This window comes from Pantherophis guttatus, chromosome 11, assembly GCF_059756535.1.
Source record: "Pantherophis guttatus breed Tessera chromosome 11, ASM5975653v1, whole genome shotgun sequence".
NCBI lineage: Eukaryota > Metazoa > Chordata > Lepidosauria > Squamata > Colubridae > Pantherophis > Pantherophis guttatus.
In genome coordinates, this window is record NC_142073.1 from 19,034,934 (window position 1) to 19,049,127 (window position 14,194).

Here is a 14,194-nt window from a genome sequence, read left to right on the forward strand (position 1 = left end):
AGGGAAAAGCAACTTAGAACTAAGGATAAATTTCCTGACAGTTAGAATAATTAATCAGTGGAACAACTTGCCTCCAGAAGTTGTGAATGCCCCAACACTGGAAGTTTTTAAGAAGATGTTGGATAACCATTTGTCTGAAGTGGTGTAGGGTTTCCTGCCTAAGCAGGGGGTTGGACTAGATGACCTTCAAGGTCCCTTCCAACTCTTATGCTATTCTATTCTATTCTGGATTGTGGAAATTAACAACTGTAAATTGTGTTTCCTCGAAGAAAGAAAACTATGGAACTATCTTTGCGTCCTTCTTGACAACACCAAAACCATGCCAGATTGTCTCTATTGTTTATTTTTGCGCTCTCTCTCCTATAAAATTATTTTTTTTATGGATAGACTCTCCTCGTTTTGTTCCAGGAAAAGGGGGAAGGGGAATTCTGCCTCAAACTCCTAAATTTCCCCTTCCCAATAAGAGTTTGTACCAAAATTCCCAGCCCTGAAGGGAATCCGCAGCATTTCTTCCCATTTCAAAGTAACCCAACATTTGTTCTTCCAAACTGTAAGGATGGGTGGTTCCTTTGAACCAGCTTCCCCACAACTTTGTGTTTGTTCAGTTGTGCATTCCTGCAAGGCTCCTAAACTGGGTTGCTTGAAGATACTGATTGTCCAATAACATCATTTGGAGTCCAAAAATTTATGTTGCTAAGTGAGACTCTTTTTAAGCAAGCTTTGCCCCATTTTACGACCTTTTTCTTGTCACCGTTGTTAAGTGAATCACTGCAGTTCTTAAGTTAGTAGTGCGGTTGTTAAGTGAATCTGGTTTCCCCATGGACTTTGCTTATCAGATAGTTGCAAAAAGAGACCCCGGGACACTGCAATGCAACCGTCATAAATATGAATTGGTTGGCACGTGTTTGAATTTTGATCTTGTGACCCTGCGGAGGCTGAAATGGTCATAAGTGTGAAAAAGGGTCATAAGTTGTTTTTTTAGTGCTGTAACATTGAATGGTCACTAAACAAACCTGTAAGTCGAGGACTTACCTGTAGTCAGACAAGGGGCAGGAGCCCCCAATCCAGAGGTGAAATGCTACCTGTTTGAACCGGGTTGGGCAAACGAAGCAGCGGAGGCGGGTGGTTCAGCGAACTGGTGGCGGCAACACGAGACTCCGCCCAACCACCCGGACGTCGTTACTTCCTGCTTTTAACCAGGAAGTAACCTGCTTTTGACCCTCTGCGCATGCGCAGAGGGTCTAAAATCACACGTGACACGTACGTGCACTTCCGAACTGGTAGGGAAGATAAGTAGATTTCACCCCTGCCCCAAGTTTCAGTAGTGGTGGCGGTGAGCTAGCCAAGAATATCTAGGAATAGGAGCCATGGTGGCGCTGTGGTTAGAATATGGCAGGCTAACTCACTGGTGACTGTCAGCAGTTCGATCCCGACCAGCTCAAGGTTGACTCACCCTTCCATCCTTCCGAGGTCGGTAAAATGAGGACCCAGATTGTTGGGGGGGCAATAGGCTGACTCTAAAAACCACTTAGAGCCTTGGTGGCACAGCGGACTAAAGTACTGTTAAGTAGCACTTAGCTGCCAGCTGCCTGCAATTACTGCAAGTTCAAATCTCACCAGGCTCAAGGTTGACTCAGCCTTCCATCCTTCCGAGGTAGGTAAAATGAGGACCCGGATTGTGGGGGCAATAAGCTGACTTTGTATAAAAAAGAACACCGCTTGGGGGGCCCGAAAGCCCTACTAAGCAGGTATATACAAAAGTATGAAGGCTATTGCTTAACGCATTGTAAGCCGCCCTGAGTCTTCGGAGAAGGGCGGCATATAAATTGAACCAATAAATAAATAGGGTTGTAAAGCACTGTGAAGATGTATATAAGTCTAAAGTGCTATTGCTATTGCTATCTTTCCAGAATTAAGTTGCTTCGGGAGTCTTTAGGAGCAAATGCCTCCAATCAAACAGTGCAGAAGACATCTTAAGCTAGACATTGGCCATAAGCACCCAATTCAAATGATACCAAAAAAATAACCAACTGAGATGGAGAACGGCAGATAGGCTTGTCCTCCTTAAATGTTCTATCTTCCATTTGTATTTGCTCATTCTGTGAACCCAAATACCTACAAAGCGATGCTCGGGACACTCAGCCAAGCTGTTCCAGCCATGTACTGCTTTGCTTAATATCCTCCGCTTTTGAATGAATCCGGCAAACGTGCATGGAAGTGGGAGGTAATAGTCCCACCTGCAGTTACCACCACTGTACTTCTGCAAAGGCAATGACGTCAGCGTTGCCGTAGTGATGGCTTCTCTTGAGATGCTCAGCTGCCAAGGAGATGGTTGCAAAGGACAAGATGAGCATCGTCTCCTGGCATCAAACGGTGCTTTCAGTGTTCCACCCTTCCAGCCAGATTCTCTTCTGAATCTTCTCAAAAGGATGTGTCGGGCTCAAAAGAATCGTGATCATACATTAAGTTTCAGTTCATTAAGACTGTACATTAAGTTGCAGATTTCTTACTCGAGCCTTTACACGAGACTCTAAAGTTCAATGCTAAATTGGCACCAGAAAAAGGTCAATGGAATTCAAAGAGGGATTGGACTTAGACCGTTGGTGGGAACATAACGATGCTAGGCTGATGGCTTGCTTAACTCCGCTCTCAGGCTCTGCCTGTTCTCCTACAACCGTGATGCAAATCTATGGCATGCGTGCCAGAGGTGGCACGCGAACCATCACCCCAGTTCAGCTCCGCTGCACGTGTGCATGCGCCTCCCGCCAGCCAGCTGGTCTTTGGCTCTCTGCCATGCATGCGTGTGTGTGTGAGAGAGAGAGGGGGCCCTCGCGTGCATGCATGGGGGGGGAATGGGGATGCAGGGAGGTGCATGCATGCACGGGGTGGGGTGCATGCACGGGCACGTGCAGGGGGCATGCGCAAATGAACGGGGTGGAGCACATGCACTGTGCCGCGCATGCATTGCATTTTGGGGGTTCGCGCACATGCACGCTCCTTGGGCACTCAGTCCGGAAAAGGTTAGCCATCACTGTCCTACAAGATGCAAGCTTTTCCTGAATTGTATTATTGCAGATGTCCTTTACTCATTGGTAGAGGCTTTTGCTGGGCTCCAATTCCCACAAGACTGCCAGGCCCCAAAAAGTGTTACTTAAGAATTGTTTCCTTTATTGCCTCATTCCTAGGGTTGTGAGTGAGTGAGTGACCGGCTCGGGGTCACCCAACTGTCTTCATGTCCAAGGTAGAACTAGAGCTCACAGTCTCCTGATTTCTAGTCTAGTACTTTAATCCCTACACCAAACTGGCTCTTTTAACTAGTTAGATCCTGGATATAGCCTAGCAAGGGGCAAACTATTGGCTGATCTTAGGTGACTGATAAACTAAGCAGGGCCAAACCTGGGAAAATTTCGCACGGAAGACCTCTACCTTGTAGGCTACACTGAGAAGTTGAAAGTAGGTGATAGCAAACAATTTCTATGGTGTTGGCAAACAAACAATATGGCCCTCTCGGTGTCCACGTTAAGAAGGCTCCTCAAAGGTCACACTATTTTTAGACATGGACCCAGATTGTTGGGGGCAAGAGGCTGACTTTGTAAACTGCTTAGAGAGGGCTGTAAAGCACTGTAAAGTGGTATATAAGTCTAAGTGCTATTGCCCTTCCTTCCTTCCTTCCTTCCTTCCTTCCTTCCTTCCTTCCTTCCTTCCTTCCTTCCTTCCTTCCTTCCTTCCTTCCATGATGCACAATAGTTAGAATGTAGTATTGCAGTATAATTCTGCCCACTACCAGCAGTTCAATTCTCACCAGCTCAAGGTTAACTCAGCCTTCCATCCTTCCGAGGTGGGTAAAATGAGGACCCAGATTGTTAGTGGGCAAGAGGCTGACTCTGTAAACTGCTTAGAGAGGGCTGGAAAGCATTGTGAAGCGGTATATAAGTCTTAAGTGCTATTGCTACTCCTGGCATTGGCCGATTGACCCAGAAAAGCAGCTTCTGCAAAACCCATCAGCCTGAATTAATGGGGGAAATTCCTCTTTCCTCTTGGTTTAAAATTGTATTAGTTTATCAGAATATAAAATAGAAAGAAAACGAAAACCATGGGAAACTAGGGGAGGAAACAAGAAAAGAAGAAAATGAGGTAGAAGAGGAAAAAGGAAAAACAAAGGTGTTTTACTTCTGTCTCTTTAGCACAGCAGAAGATAATAGCATCACAGCCTCAACTTTTGACTTTTGCACAATAACATATACTAACCATTTCTATAACAACAAACCCATCTAATCAGCAAAATCAAAGTTTCACTTGTTTGGAATGGTATAATGTCTCCTCCGCAAGATAGAATAGAATTAGAATAGAATAGAATAGAATAGAATAGAATAGAATAGAATAGAATAGAATAGAATAGAATAGAATAGAATAGAATAGAATAGAATAGAATAGACTAACAGAGTTGGAAGGGACCTTGGAGGTCTTCTAGTCCAACCTCCTGCTTACGCAGGAAACCCTACACCATTTCAGACAAATGGTTCTCCAACATCTTCTTAAAATCTTCCAGTGTTGGAGCATTCACAACCTCTGGAGGCAAGTTGTTCCACTGATTAATTGTTCTAACTGTCAGGAAATTTCTCCTTAGTTCTAAGTTGCTTCTCTCCTTGATTAGTTTCCACCCATTGCTCTCTTGTTCTACCCCCAGGTGCTTTGGAGAATAGCTTTGGAGAATAGCTTGACTCCCTTTGGAGAATAGCTTGACTCCCTCTTCTTTGTGGCAGCCCCTGAGATATTGGAACAGTGCTATCATGTCTCCCCTAGTCCTTCTTTTCATCAAACTAGACATACCCAGTTCCTGCAACCGTTCCTCATGTTTTAGCCTCCAGTCCCCTCATCATCTTTGTTGCTCTTTTCTGCACTCTTTCTAGAGTCTCCACATCTTTTTTACATCGTGGCGGTTAAAACTGAATGCAAACTGAAAGTTGTTGGACTAGAACTCCAAGATCTTCTGTTATTCTATTAGATATGTTCTTTTCTTTGAATAAAACAATCAATTCAACTATCTCTCCTTTTGTGTGTGTGTGAGAGAGAGATAAAATATATCTCTGTAGGGGATTCCTACTTCTTGTGAATATTTTGCAAAAGAAGTCAGAAGGTGCCCATCTGCTCAGTTGTGCTTTCCGTTTTTGACAAAGGAGCAAACCTGCATTCTCGGTTTATTTCAAGAGATGGCAGCCAAGGACAAAAATTATTTGGAAGGTGACAAAATGACCTTTCAAGGAGTGGTGGGATTACCCTGGGATTTTTCACTTTTTAAAACCCCCTGGTTGCTCAGAAGACAGTAAAAAAATACAGCTGGAGTCCGTTGGAGGGGAAATGATAACAAAAGAATAAATTGGCAACCAAATCATTTTTTTAAAAAAAAAGTTGAGATGGAAAAAGGGAAAGAAGAAATGTTCTGCTTGTATATGAAAGGTTGATTTTATTTTATTTCATTTCTGTATACAGATTCCTCTCCCTCTGCTTACTTTCCTTGTGAGTTTTTGATCTAAAATAAATGTGAATGACTTTACTGATGTTTTATTAGAGGTGTAAGATTCTGATGAAGCTAATGAAGTAGGTTTACTAATTTTTTTTAAAAAAATGGCATTGTATGCTTTTAAGATTATGGAAATAAAACTATATACATTGCTCAAAAAAATAAAGGGAACACAAGCAGAAGACATCCGAGATCTGAATGAATGAAATAGCCTTATTAAATACTTTGTTCGTTACATACAGTAGTTTTGTGTTCCCTTTAGTTGTTTGAGCAGTGTATAAACTACTGTACGTAAAGAACAAAGTATTTAATAAGGCTATTTCATTCATTCAGATCTCGGATGTCTTCTGCTTGTGTTCCCTTTATTTTTTTGAGCAGTATATAATCTTGGCCATGACAGACAGTGTGGGTGGAAATGAATTAGAAAGGGGTGGAAATTGATCAATTTTAATTCTTTTTTTTCTCCTTGTCAATTAGTGTGTGTGTGTGTGAGTGTGTGAGTATGTGTGTGTGTGTGTGTGTGTGAGAGAGAGAGAGAGAGAGATCAAATAGAATTATTACAATCACAGTTCCTTCCCTCCCTCCCTCCCTTAACCTATATACCTATTTCCTCCCTTCCCTTCCCTTTCTCCTTTTGTTTCCTTCTCTGTATACTTATTTTCTTTCTCCTTTCTTCCTTCCTTCCTTCCCTCCCTCCCTCCCTCCTTCCTTCCTTCCTTCCTTCCTTCCTTCCTTCCTTCCTTCCTTCCTTCCTTCCTTCCTTCCTTCCTTCTAGTATTACCAAATTTGGATTGGAAATACAGTATCCAAATGATCCACTAGATGGCAGCAAAACATAACCCTGCATCCTGCTGCTGCCATCTAATGGTTTGCTTAAGAGTTTTCTGTTCCCAATCTGACATATCGCTTTAAAAGGAACCTGATTTGTCCACTTACTAGAGCTCAACATCAGCCAGCTTTCAGGCCTAAGGGGGCCCAAATCACCCACCCAGCTTTTATACATTAAGTGGGACTAGAACTCACAGTCTCCTGGGTTTTTAGCCCAGGATCTTAACCACTAAACCAAACACACTTCTCTTACCCACTTCTCAGAACGAAAGAAGACAGAGTAAAACAATTCAAGCATTTTACATATCAATGCATTTTCCCTTCTTCCTTCTTTCAATATGAGACCCGGTCTCAACCATAATTTGCTATTCAAAAGATGAGCTGGCTGCTTAAGCAAATCTCCTCAGTGAAGGACAATGCTTCTTGTAAACATTTGGTATTCAAAATCCCAAAGACCGTGTGGGCAGGAGAAAGTAATGTTTGTTCTTCAGCACTGTTCAGGCTGTCTCAGCTTATTTCCTTTAAGCAAATAAAAGAGAGCATGAATGGGGAAGAATAACTCAATTTTCCTTCTCATCAGCAAAATCAACATGGGAAAATTTTTACAGGTTTCTTTACAGGTTTCATAGTAACATGAAGGCACAGCTGGTCTGATAGAGGGGTGATCTATAGCAGGGGTCCCCAACATTTCGGACCTCAGGGACTACTAAATTCATAATTTTAAATCCCACGGACCACTAATATGATCTGCCTAATGACCGGCTGGGTAGACGTGGCTAGGTGGTCATGTGACTGGGTGGGCGTAGCCAACTCGATGGCCAACTCAATGTCATTCACATTGAAGGGCGCCTCGCCGGCCTCTACTCACTCTTCTCCTGCCAGCCACTCCTTGCCTCCCTGCCCGGGCTCCTAAGGGCCCCAACAGGAAGCAGTTGCTGGAGCTAAGCAGCCACCATGAGAGAGAGTTGGAAAACAGCTGGCTCACTTCAAATTGGATCTGACCGAGAAGGAGGCTCAGCAGAAGCACCTCACTGAGGACTACGAGCATAGGCTTTCCAAGCAGAGGGAAGACCTGCGGGAGTGCAAGGTCAGGTACAGGCACCTGGAGGCTCAGCGGGCTGAGATGGTCAGCCAGCTCCAGGCCATGATGCAATCCCACCGGAACGAGGCCCTCCGGCTCTTCGCCACCAGCAACACTTCCTTCTAGTCTTTGCCCAAAGCCCCGCACCAGGAGACTGAAGCAGACCCCACGTCAGAATTTCTGCCCCCCTCCAACCTGCACAAAAAGACCCCAAAGGGGGAGACTCTCTGCTGCAACACAAACATTCATTGCACGTATCCGGCCCAGGGGCCGTAGTTTGAGGCTCCCTGATTTAGTGCAATATAAAAAAATGCAAATAATTTTTCTGCGGACCACCAACATTTTCTCACGGACCACCAGTTGCTGACTGCTGATCTATAGGATTCATGGGCAATCTGATCCAGTTGAGAGCATCCAATATCCCACATGGATTCATTTCCAGATTTTTAAGTCCCTAGTAGGATTAGCTCAGAGGTTGGCCTAGTAAGTCTTGGGAGGAGAAGGAAGAAACTGAATGTCCCAGTAATTACAGTAAATGGCAATCAAACCCATATCAAGAGTATTAACACAACCACATTCCAATGGCAGTGATAAATACCTTGAGTCAGTTATCTAGGAGAGCTTTCCTTAACGTGGTATTTCCCAGAAGTCTCGTGACTGAATCTCCTAGAATTTCCCAATACCTTAGTCAAGTTTGGATTCGGATTTGTTTGGATTTCTGGAATGCTGAGAATGCATGGCGGCTGAAGGCAAAGGTTTGGGGAGTTTCTGGAAGCCTCCAGAATGTCTACCAAGAGGGTGAAGGATCACCAAGAACTTCGGCCCACTCTTAATTCTCCTAATCCTACAAATGGAATCTGAGAAGCTAAATTCTCAAATCAGCCGTGTCCTTTTTTTTTGGTTCCTACCAAAGTCGGAATCTTGCCTCCGCTCCACTCTTTGTGTCCTCGGATCGAATGGGAAAGGCAGCTGTTCCTCATCAGTGGGGATTCTGCTGCCTCTCATCCCCAATGCCCGTCTGCAGCCGATCCTCCCCTGTGTTTGTGAGGGCAGGCAACTCCCCGTCTGTTTGAACATCTCCCCCGATGCCAGAAAGGCCTGGGACAGCATCATCCTCAGCCCCTGGATTTACAGAATTCCAGGGGATTCCTATCATCCCCATCAGATGGTCCCAATTACAACTCTTCCCCCTCCTCCATACTGGGATCTCATGGGGCCATGACAGTGTAGAAAATCAAGATAGCAGCAATGATTGTCGCAAGACACATAGAAGAAACATGAGAGTTTCATTTTCATGAAGGTAGCCGTCACATTGAATGCTAACATGCTTGTGAAGAAGGCACAGAAGAGGCTATATTTCCTGAGAATGCTCAGGAAGATAAATCTATCTCAGCATCTACTTCTGTCCTACTATCGCAGCACCATTGAGAGTGTCCCGACATACGGCATTCTTGCATGGTATGGGAGCAGCTCTGTAGCGGACAAAAAAGCTCTACAGAGAATCATTAAAACTGCCCAGAATATCATCGGACTCCAGCTACCAGCCCTGGATGACATCTTTGAATCTCGCTGTTTGAGGAAGGTGCATAACATTCTCAGAGACTCTTCCCAGCCTGCTTACAAACTTTTTGGACTGTTGCCTCATCTCAAACGATCTAAGCCCCAGAGCTCACTGTAACAACATTGCCAAAAAGGCACTAAGAGTTGTTAACCTAATCTTGCGAAGCTTCTTCTCCGGTAACATTGTATTGCTAACTAAGGCATACAAAACCTTTGCCAGACCAGTTCTTGAATACAGCTCGTCCGCCTGGAACCCACACTGTATTTCGGACATTAACAGGATTGAGCAGGTCCAGAGGTATTTCATGAGAAGAGTCCTCCACTCCTCTACTCACAATAGAATCTCTTATGCCACCGGGCTTGAAATTTTGGGCTTGGACAATCTGGATTTCCACTGCCTGCGGTCCGATCTAAGCATAGTACACAAAATTGTACTGCCACAACGTCTTACCTGTCAACAACTTCTTCAGTTTTAACCACAATAGTACACGGGCAAACAATCGATACAAACTCAAGGTAAACCGCTCCCAACTAGATTGCTGGAAATATGATTTCAGCAACGCCTGGAATGCTCTATCTGACTCTGTTGTTCCAGCCTCAAACCCTCACAGTTTCTACTTCAAACTGTTTACTATGGATCTCACCCCATTCTTAAGAGGTCCGTAAAGGGGGTGTGCATAAGCGCACCAGCGTGCTTACTATCCCTGTCTTACTGTCTCCATTTATTTGTATTTACTCTTCCTTTGTTTATGTTTATATTCATACCTATACTTGTCATCTTGTACATGTTTGACAAACAAATAAATAAACAAATACATAAATAAATAAACAGTATGCTAACATAAATTCCGAGTATATCCTGTGTAAACCCCCCCACACACACTGTTGCTTTGGATAGTAAGTTAGGCAGCATATAAATTTAATAAATAAAGGGAAATATAAAAGTAAAATGACACGCTACTAAGGAAGCTCACTCCTAGCTTATAAATTTTCACTCATAAATTTTGACCAATCTAGATTTTTTTCAGTTAGAAGGAAATTCATGCTAGCAAAGTCATTGAATGAGTAAATGATTGGCAGGTTTTGCATGATAGAAATGTTTATAGTATGGCGTTTTTCCGGATTGAGAAACAGTTAAGCAAATCTATTCAGATTCGAAGCATCAACTGCCTCAATAGACCTGCCATTCTGGGAAGTCGTTGGCTGAAAAATTTGGTTCACGGGAGTTGATTATTAAACCGATTTGAATGGTACAAAATGTAGCTGGGGTATGCAACCGAAGACTTCAAGCTCCTAAGCTTATAGCAAAACTCATTATTGAATTTGTGTTGTTAATGTGAGAAAAGTGGAAAACAGTGATGTTTTAGCTAAATCTACAGATAGTTCTTGACTTATGACAGGTTGAATAGCCATTATTTGCCAAGGGGGAAGAAGTGTGCAAACTGCACTAACATTCTTCCTTTGTTTTCCAGGATTGATTTGAATACCTGTGTTGTTCTAGCAATTAAAACACACACACACACACACACACACAAATTATCCTGCTTTTTCGCTCTTTTAAAAACCTAGGACTGCTTTCATAAGAAAAAGGGAAAGATAAATACAAACAATGTCATTAATACATAACTGCCAGCATTTCCTAGCTTCTTCGAATGGGCGGTGTGGCATAATCAAGGTGCGGCACACAAATTAATTAAACCCTGACCTAATTTTCCAAACGCTAGTCATCCAAAGGAAGGGTCTACGGAGGATTGGTTTTCCTTCTCATTCCAAAATCAAGTTATTTCGCTAACCGAGATAAGCGCAGGAGGTGGGCTGCTGGGGGTTCTCAAGGGTTTGGGAGAAACTCTAGCTAAGATTCTGTGCAGTTCTGAGAACCCCCAAATCCCACTCCTGGCTGGGCCCACCCACCCCACACCGCCCCTACAGGAATCCCCATGGATGCAGTTAAGTGCAGGGTGCACACGGAGGCTCTCCAGAGCCTGGGGAGGCCGTTTTCACCCTCCTGGAGGCTCGAGGAAAGTCTCTGGAGCCTGGGGAGGGCAAAAATGCCCCTCTCCACCGTGGTGCAGGATGCCTACTAGGCCATACCCACCATGGCCATGCCGACCCAGGAACCAGGCAGAGAACCCATTGCTAAAATTTTTGAAGCCCAGCCCTGGATAAGCGTCCCCTATCCTAAGATCTGAAATCTGTCTCCTCGGGTATCTGACCCTGAAGTAACTGTTTTATTTTCAGAGCATTTCTAAGCACCTCATATACGTTTGGGGGTTGCTCGGAGCAAATGTCGGAACTTCAGATCCGGGTTATAAGTCCTCTTTGTCGGATTGGTCATAACTTCAAACGGTGGTTAAGCAGCTCGTTGTAAAGTCGAGGACTAGCTGCAGTGAATAATCCATCCGAAAGGTTTAATGCTTTCTGGTCCTCCCAGGAAAATCTCTTTGGGGTGCAAAAGATGAGGAACAAATTTGTTGCTGGTTGAGTCTATCTGCTCCCAAATACACCAGTTTGGGAAAAAAAACTCCTGTTTGAAAAAAAAATGAATTGTCCACAGATTTTATGGGTTTCCAAATGGAATGGAAACGTCTTGATCAGATGCCTATGTTTCCTGGGCTTCAAAATACTTTTAAATATCTGGCACAACCTCTTCCAAACTTTGCAAGAGCACCTTTTAATTTAAGAGTGTAGTCCAAGTCGGAATTCTTCTTGCCCTCTGCCTTTAATTCAAGCTTAATTAAATTCTGACAAGCTCCACCATTGGTTACCGGAAGAGGAGTTGTCTCATTTTTATCTTTTAATGAGTCCGTAATCTCAGTTCTTCCCAGATCAGCTGGAGCTCCCAAGGGCTGCTTGGGAAGTTATCCATGAAAAAAGTGAACCACTGTCCATATTTCTGGCACGCAAAGGGCTTATGAATCTATAAAGTTTATGACTTTGTTACAGTAACTACGTGATCAGCAACCTTTAAGGTGCAATTTAGGTGACTTCTGTGTAGGTGCATCTGAACAAAGCATTTGGGAATAAACGCATTAAGACAGGTAATGGCATCGATGCCAATCAAAACAAATGCAGCTTGAATTTTGAGTGTTGAGCCTAGGATGAAGTCCTGGTTTTCTTTTTTTTTTAGGTTCTCTTGTTGCCGAGCTTGTTCCCGAAAAATCGGCTGCTTCTGCCTGGGTGCATTTTAAAGGCGGCGTTGCTTTTCACCCAGATTTTGCAGGCTGATCTTGCAGCCTAAGAATCTATTGCATGTTTTGGCAATGGGCCGGGCCGTTCCCGAGAAACCTGATTGGCTTCATTTTGTTGGGATGAGAAAGGAAGAGTGTGTCTTTTCTTTCTTCCTTTTTTCCCTTCTTTCCTCCCTCCCTCCCCCTTTCTCTCTTTCTTTCCTTTCTTTCTTTCCCTCCCTCCTTTCTTCTCTCTCCTTTCATCTTCCTTCCTTCCCTCCCTCCCCTTTCCTTTCCTTTCTTTCTTTCCCTCCTTCCTTTCATCTTTCTTTCTTTCCCTCCCTTTCTTCTCTCCTTTCTTTCTTTCCCTCCCTCCTTTCTTCTCTCTCCTTTCATCTTCCTTCTTTCCCTCCCTCCCCCTTTTTCTTTCCTTTCATCTTTCTTTCCCTCCCTCCCTCCCTCCTTCTCTCCCTCCTTTCTTCTCTCTCTCTTCTTTCTTTCATCTTCCTTCCTTCCTTCCTTTTCTCCCTCCCTCTCTTTTCCCATGCTTTAATCCCAAAGCGATTTGCCGTCCCAGGACCAATTTACACCAAAGAAAATAAACCAGGACAGAAATTTTATATATTTATTTGTTCAATTTATTCGCCGCCCGTCTCGCCGCGGGGGAGCTGCTCTTACACTCCAGCGCCCATGTGCCTCAGCCACTGCGGCTTATGGAAAGTAGGCCAGCCTTGCAGAGAGCTCTTCTTCAGCGCCGGCTTTCTCTTCCCCCTTACAATGACCACCCCCTCCCCAGGAGTTTGGGATAAAAACAACTCTAGCATCCTTTACCTAGAGCAGGGGTCAGCAACCTGCGGCTCTGGAGCCGCATGTGGCTCTTTCACCCCTCTGTTGCGGCTCCCTGTCACTCAAAATATGCATTACAACCGCCAATGTGTGACACCTGCCGGTGCGCGATTTATTGAGCTGTTCATCCCCTCGGTAGGCCAACCATGGATAAATCCAAGAAAAGAAAAGTTTCAGAAGAAAACAGAACATTTAATTTAGGGGTGAAATCTAAAATTTGTTACTACCGGTTCTGTGAGCGTGGCCTGGGGGGCGGGGTAATGTGACTGGGTGGGCGTGGCCAACTTTTTTTTAAAAAAAACTTTTAAAAGCATTTTTTCTACAATCTTAAGAGGTTGCAGAAAAAAATGCTTTTAGAAGCCTCTGACGATCAAGGCAACTCAGCTGGGATCGCCAGAGGCTTTTAAAGGCATTTTAAAAGCTTTTAAAAGTAAAAATGCTTTTAAACTTTTAAAATGCTTTTAAAAGTAAAAAAAAAAAAAACAGCTTCTGATGATCACACGGCTCAGCTAGGCATGGTGGGGGGCCCAGGGATTTTTGCTACCGGTTCTCCAAACCACCCGCCACCCTCGCTACCGGATCGTCCGAACCGGGAGCATTTCAACCCCGATTTAATTCAACTACATAGGCTAGTTTTGTGGCCGCTCATGAAAGAAAGAGTCAGGCCCCAGAAAGGGGTTTTGTGGCTCCTGGTGTTTTCTTTTCTGTGGGAAACAAATCCAAATGGCTCTTTTGAGTGTTTTAAGAGTGTTTTGGTAGTACAGTGGTCTAAAGCACCCTGTTATTAAGACCAGCTGCCTGCAATTACTGCAGGTTTGAATCTCCCCAGGCTCAAGGTTGACTCAGCCTTCCATCCTTTCTAAGGTAGGTGAAATGGGGACCCAGTTTGTGGGGGCAATAAGCGGACTTTGTATAAATATACAAAAAGTATGAAGGCTATTGCTTAGCACATTGTAAGCCGCCCTGAGTCTCCGGAGAAGAGCAGCATATAAATCAAATTAAAAAAAAAAAAAGGTTGCAGAGCCCTGACCTAGAGGGACCTACACTGGCTTGGTTGGGGGGCGCATGGGCCCTGGAGCCCAACGCCCTGCTGTCGTCAATCAGAAAGGTCGGCCATTCGGCGGTTCGAATCCCTCCTACAGGTCTCCTGCCCGAGCAGGGGGGCTGGACTAGATGACCTCCAAGGTCCCT